Raw genomic sequence first — 6966 nt, 5'->3', positions numbered from 1 at the left:
TGCGTGTGAGACCGGCATTATCGTGTACTCTATTTGACTCTTGTATCTCTTGCCCTATTGACTCTCAGCAAATTGATCTCTGTTTTGACAATGTTGCTCTAAATGAGAGCGTTATAACGAAAAAGTGGCGGGAAGCAAACACCGGCTTATATAATTTAAAGTGATTGATGGTGTATATAAGAGAGGGTTACATAAAATAAAATAAAAATAAAATAAATACAAAAAAAAAAAAAATAAAATAAAATAAAATAAATGAAAATAAAGTAAAATAATATTAAATAAAAATAAAATAATATAAAATAAAATAAAACAAAAACAAAATAAAATAAAATAAAATAAAAAAAAATTAATTAAAAATAAAATAAAATAAATTGAAATAAAATAAAATAAAATAAAATAAAAAAATATAATAAAATAAAATAAATAAAATAAAATAAAATAAAATAAAATAAAATAAAATAAAATAAAATAAAATAAAATAAAATAAAATAAAATAAAATAAAATAAAATAAAATAAAATAAAATAAAATAAAATAAAATAAAATAAAATAAAATAAAATAAAATAAAATAAAATAAAATAAAATAAAATAAAATAAAATAAAATAAAATAAAATAAAATAAAAAAAATAAAAATAAAACAAAATAAAATAAAATAAAATAAAATAAAATAAAATAAAATAAAATAAAATAAAATAAAATAAAATAAAATAAAATAAAACAAAATAAAATAAAATAAAATAAAATAAAATAAAATAAAATAAAATAAAAAAAATAAAAATAAAATAAAATAAAATATAAATAAAACAAAATAAAATAAAATAAAATAAATAAAAATAAATAAAATAAAATAAAATAAAATAAAATAAAAAAAATAAAAATAAAATAAAATAAAATACAAATAAAACAAAATAAAATAAAATAAAATAAAATAAAATAAAATAAAATAAAATAAAATAAAATAAAATAAAATAAAATAAAATAAAATAAAATAAAATAAAATAAAATAAAATAAAATAAAATAAAATAAAATAAAATAAAATAAAATAAAATAAAATAAAATAAATAAAAATAAATAAAATAAAAAAAAATAAAAATAAAATAAAATAAAATACAAATAAAACAAAATAAAATAAAATAAAATAAAATAAAATAAAATAAATAAAAATAAAAAAAATAAAATGCAAATAAAGTAAAAAAATTAAAAAAAAAAAATAAAATAAAACAAAATAAAATAACTTTTAGTCAAGCAAAAGATAAAAGGACGGAATTGCTATGCCATTGGAGCTACCTCAAGTTATATTTGGATTCGGACCATAATCGAATTGAATGTTGGAGACCATATTAGAAGTCATTGTGTAAAAGTTCAGATAATTCGAATAAGAATTGAGTCCTTTAGGGGCTCAAAAAGTAAAATAAGAAGATCGGTTTACATGGGAGCCGTATCAAACTATAGACTGATTAAGACCATATTTGATACGTATGTCGACGATAATGGGAGAAGCCATTGTACAAAATTTCAGCAACATTGGATAATAATTGCGCCCTGTAAAGGACCACGAAGTCAAAATCCCAGATCGGTTCCTATGGAGGCTATACCAGGTTATGATCCGATTTCAACCATACTTAGTATAGTTGTTGGAAGTAATACCAAAACACCTCACGGAAACTTTCCAATCGGACAAGAATTGCGCCCTATAGAGGCTGAAGAAGTCAAGACCTAAGATCGGTTTATATGGCAGCTATATCAAAACATAGACCGATTCGGCCCATTTACAATCCCAACCGACTTAGTGTAGGTATTTGTGCAAAATTTCAAGCTGCTAGCTTTACTCCTTCGAAAGTTAGCGCGATTTCCAAATATCCAAATATTTAAAATTAGTTTTCACACCCCCCCGCTCGAACAAACAATTTCAATCTATCTATTGGGTTGCCCAAAAAGTAATTGCGGATTTTTTTAAGAGAAAGTAAATGCATTTTTAATGAAACTTACAATGAACTTTAATCAAATATACTTTTTTACACTTTTTTTCTAAAGCAAGCTAAAAGTAACAGCTGATAACTGACAGAAGAAAGAATGCAATTACAGAGTCACAAGGTGTGAAAAAAATTTGTCAACGCCGACTATATGAAAAATCCGCAATTACTTTTTGGGCAACCCAATATAATTTTTTAACATACAAGCGTGCCAGTACTTCTCTGAATTTAGACTTTTATTTGCTCTGTAGCATTATTGACATTGACTTAAATTTTTCAAAAAAAAAAAAAAAATGTTTTTATTTGTTGCATAGAAAAATATCAACCAAATCAGCCTCTGGTTTAATGGTGTCTCATCTCTGGTGATATTGGTCCAATTTTTTATGGCTTCAAACTAAATCTATTTGAAAATTTTAAACATGCCTATGAACTAAATTTAAAAAAAAAAATACCATTATGGAATTTGTTATCAACAAACTCAGGTTTAACATTTGCTCCCCCCATTGTTTTTTTAAGTGCTTGTTTTTTTCGATTCTTCATTATTGTTGGCATTTCATTATGATTGAGTCCAAGCTAAGTTTTGTTTGTGCATTCATATTTGTTAAACATTTCACATTTGTCCATTATCTTAAATAGTTAATTATATGGATTTGAAGTGCAGCCATAAGTCCATACGCAAGATTTTTTATTTCTGGCAGATGCCCTTGGGTCAGAATAAAATAATAAAAATTATCATAGAACGGAAAGATTTTTTTGTTTAAAACAGAGTGATTTGATTGGAATTCTGATTTTTGGATAATGTTTTTAGAAAAATCATTTATAAAGTGAATTTTGTTATATTGCCGAAAAATGTATATAAAAACCACCTTTCGTCAAAATCCGGTGAAAAATTCATAAATTATGGCCCTTAGCAGCTATATCACAATATGTTCCGATTTCGACTAAATGCTAACAAGTACAAGTCATAATTTAATTTAACCAATTATTTGGTTTTATGTTTGTTTTTAAGCAGCTTTATCTAAAAATAAACCAATCTGAATCATATACGACAAGGATGTCGAAAAGCCTAACATAAGTCACTGTGTCAAAATTCAGCGAAATCGGATTATAAATGCGCCTTTTATGGGGCCAAGATATTAAATCGAGATATCGGTCTATATGACAGCTATATCCAAATCTGGACCGATCTGAGCCAAATTGAAGTAGAATGTCGAAAGGCTCAAAAACAACCTTAAATTGACCAAATTGAACAAACATGTCGAAAGGCTCAAAAACAACTAACTGTCCAGAATTTCGGCGACACCGGACAATAAATGCGCCTTTTATGGCCCCAAAACCTTAAATCGAGAGATCGGTCTATCTGGCAGCATATGCAAATCTTGATCGATCTTGGCCAAATTGCAGAAATATGTCAAGGGGCTCAACCTTACTCACTGTCCCAAACTTCGGCGACATCGGACAATAAATGCGCCCTTATGACCCCAAAACCTTAAATCGAGACCCGGTCTATATGGCAGCCATATTCAAATCTGGACCGATCTGTACCATATTGCAGAAGTATATCGAGGGACTTAGCCTTATACACTGTCCCAAATGTCGGCAACATCAACAATAAATGAGCATTTATGGGCCCAAAACCCTAAATCGAGAGATCGGTCTACATGGCAGCTATATCCAAATCTGGACCGATCTTTGCCAAATTGAAATGGGATGAAGAGTTGCTTAACACAACTCACTGTCCCAAATTTCAGCAAAATCGGATAATAAATGTGGCTTTTATGGGCCTAAGACCCTTAAACGGCGGATCGGTGTATATGGGGGCTATATCCAAATCTGGGCCGATCTGAGCCAAATTGAAGAAGGATTCCGAAGAGCCTAACACAATTCACTGTCCCAAATTTTGGCAAAATCGGACTATAAATGCGTCTTTTATGGGCGCAAGACCTTAAATCGAAAGATCGGTCTATATGGCAGCTATATCCGAATCTGATCCGATCTGGGCCAAATTGTAGAAAGATGTCGTGTGGCTTAATGCAACTCAATATGCCAAATTTTAACAAAATCGGATAAGAAATGTGGCTTTTGTGAGCCTAAGAACCTAAATCGGTGGATCGGTTTAGATGGCAGCTATATCCAAATCGAGACCGATCTAGGCCATATTAAAGAAGGATGTCGACAGGCCTAACACAACTCATTGTCTGAAATTTCAGCAAAATCGGATAATAAGTGTGGGTTTTAGGGGGCTAAGTCCCTAAATCGGGAGATCGGTCTCTATGGCAGCTATATCCAAATCTGGACCGATCTGAGCCAAATTGAAGAAGGATATCGAAGGGCCTAACGCAACTCAATGTCCCAAATTTCAGCAAAATCGGATAAAAAATTTGGCTTTTATGGGCCTAGGACCCTAAATCGGTGAATCGGTTTAGATGACAGCTTTATCCAAATCTGGACCGATCTGGGTCATATTAAAGAAGGATGTCGACAGGCCTTACACAACTCACTGTCCCACATTTCAGCAAAATCGGATAATAAATGTGGCTTTTATGGGCCTAAGACCCTTAAACGGCTGATCGGTGTATATGGGGGCTATATCCAAATCTGGACCGATCTGGGCCAAATTGAAGAAGGATGTCAAAGAGCCTAACACAATTCACTGTCCCAAATTTTGGCAAAATCGGACTATAAATGCGTCTTTTATGGGCGCAAGACCTTAAATCGAAAGATCGGTCTATATGGCAGCTATATCCAAATCTGAACCGATCTGGGTCAAATTGCAGAAAGATGTCGTGTGGCCAAACGCAACTCAATATGCCAAACTATAACAAAATCGGATAATAAATGTGACTTTTAGGGGCCTAAGACCCTAAATCGAAAGATCGGTCTATATGGCAGCTATATCCAAATATGAACCGATCTGGGCTAAATTGCAGAAAGATGTCGTGTGGCCTAACGCAACTCAATATGCCAAATTATAACAAAATCGTATAATAAATGTGGCATTTATGGGCTTAAAACCCTAAATCGAGAGATCGGTTTATATGGCAGCTATATCCAAATCTGAACCGATCTGGGCCATATAAAAGAAGGATGTCGGCAGGCCTAACACAACTCATTGTCTGAAATTTCAGCAAAATCGGATAATAAATGTGACTTTTAGGGGCCTAAACCCTAAATCGGGAGATCGGTCTCTATGGCAGCTATATCCAAATCTGGACCGATCTGGACCAAATTGAAGAAGGATATCGAAGGGCCTAACACCACTCAATGTCTCAAATTTCAGCTAAATCGGATAAAAAATTTGGCTTTTATGGGCCTAGGACCCTAAATCGGTGGATCGGTTTAGATGACAGCTTTATCCAAATCTGGACCGATCTGGGTCATATTAAAGAAGGATGTCGACAGGCCTTACACAACTCACTGTCCCAAATTTCAGCAAAATCGGATAATAAATGTGGCTTTTATGGGCCTAAGACCCTTAAACGACGGATCGGTGTATATGGGGGCACAATTCACTGTCCCAAATTTTGGCAAAATCGGACTATAAATGCGTTTTTTATGGGCGCAAGACCTTAAATCGAAAGATCGGTCTATATGGCAGCTATATCCAAATCTGAACCGATCTGGGTCAAATTGCAGAAAGATGTCGTGTGGCCAAACGCAACTCAATATGCCAAACTATAACAAAATCGGATAATAAATGTGACTTTTAGGGGCCTAAGACCCTAAACCGAAAGATCGGTCTATATGGCAGCTATATCCAAATATGAACCGATCTGGGCTAAATTGCAGAAAGATGTCGTGTGGCCTAACGCAACTCAATATGCCAAATTATAACAAAATCGTATAATAAATGTGGCATTTATGGGCTTAAAACCCTAAATCGAGAGATCGGTCTATATGGCAGCTATATCCAAATATGAACCGATCTGGGCTAAATTGCAGAAAGATGTCGTGTGGCCTAACGCAACTCAATATGCCAAATTATAACAAAATCGTATAATAAATGTGGCATTTATGGGCTTAAAACCCTAAATCGAGAGATCGGTCTATATGGCAGCTATATCCACATCGGGACCGATCTGGGCCATATTAAAGAAGGATGTCGACAGGCCTAACACAACTCATTGTCTGAAATTTCAGCAAAATCGGATAATAAATGTGGCTTTTAGGGGCCTAAGTCCCTAAATCGGGAGATCGGTCTCTATGGCAGGTATACCCAAATCTGGACCGATCTGGGCCAAATGGTAGAAAGATGTCGAGTGGCCTAACACAACTCACTGTAACAAATTTCAGCAAAATCGGATAAAAAATGAGGCTTTTATGAGCCTAAGACCCTTAATCGGCGGATCGGTCTATATGTGGGCTACATCAAGATATAGTCCGATATATATCTCCACCAAAGGATGACAGAACACTGCATGGAAAATTTCAGCCAAATTTGAAAAAAATTGCAGCTTGTAAGGGCTCAAGTAGTCAAACCGGGAGATCGGTTAATATGGGAGCTTAATCAGGTTATAGACCTATTTGGACTCTACTTAACACAGTTATTGGAAGTCATACGGGAACATTACGTGCAAAATTTCAACCAAATCGCACTAAAATTGCAGGGAACTCTTCCCTGCCGGATAGCCTTTAACCAATCGCCTCAATCGAAAATGTATCTGGCGTCATGGCCCTGATATTTTTTCGAACTCGTGGAGTTAAAAGGGTTCTTGAGAATCCAGATGTAAATAAATCCCCGGGCCCGGATGGCATATTAAAACTCGCTTGCTCGTCCATTACGCAACCTTTTCAAACTTGCGGGAGTCTTCTCGGCGCGTTGGAAGGTTATGAACGTTCAGCCAATACCCAAGAAGAGGGAGGCAAACAACCTTGCGAATTGTCGGGCAATTGCGATATGCTCCGCTCTCTCCAAGGTCATGGAGAGCATGGTGAATCACCACCTTGTGAGGTATTTAGAGTGTAATGGCCTTCTTAGCGACCGAAGGTAT

General features: G+C 33.5%; 1 protein-coding gene across 1 annotated transcript in view; it reads left to right on the top strand.

Moving 5' to 3' along the window:
* Positions 1-6966, top strand: part of LOC106085066 (lachesin) — a 515032-nt gene that overhangs the window by 180249 nt on the left and 327817 nt on the right. The gene's annotated exons all lie outside the window — the stretch shown is intronic.

This window comes from Stomoxys calcitrans, chromosome 3 (assembly GCF_963082655.1).
Source record: "Stomoxys calcitrans chromosome 3, idStoCalc2.1, whole genome shotgun sequence".
Lineage (NCBI taxonomy): Eukaryota > Metazoa > Arthropoda > Insecta > Diptera > Muscidae > Stomoxys > Stomoxys calcitrans.
The sequence above is the reverse complement of the archived record's forward strand: the minus strand, read 5'-3'. Positions and strand labels throughout refer to the sequence as shown.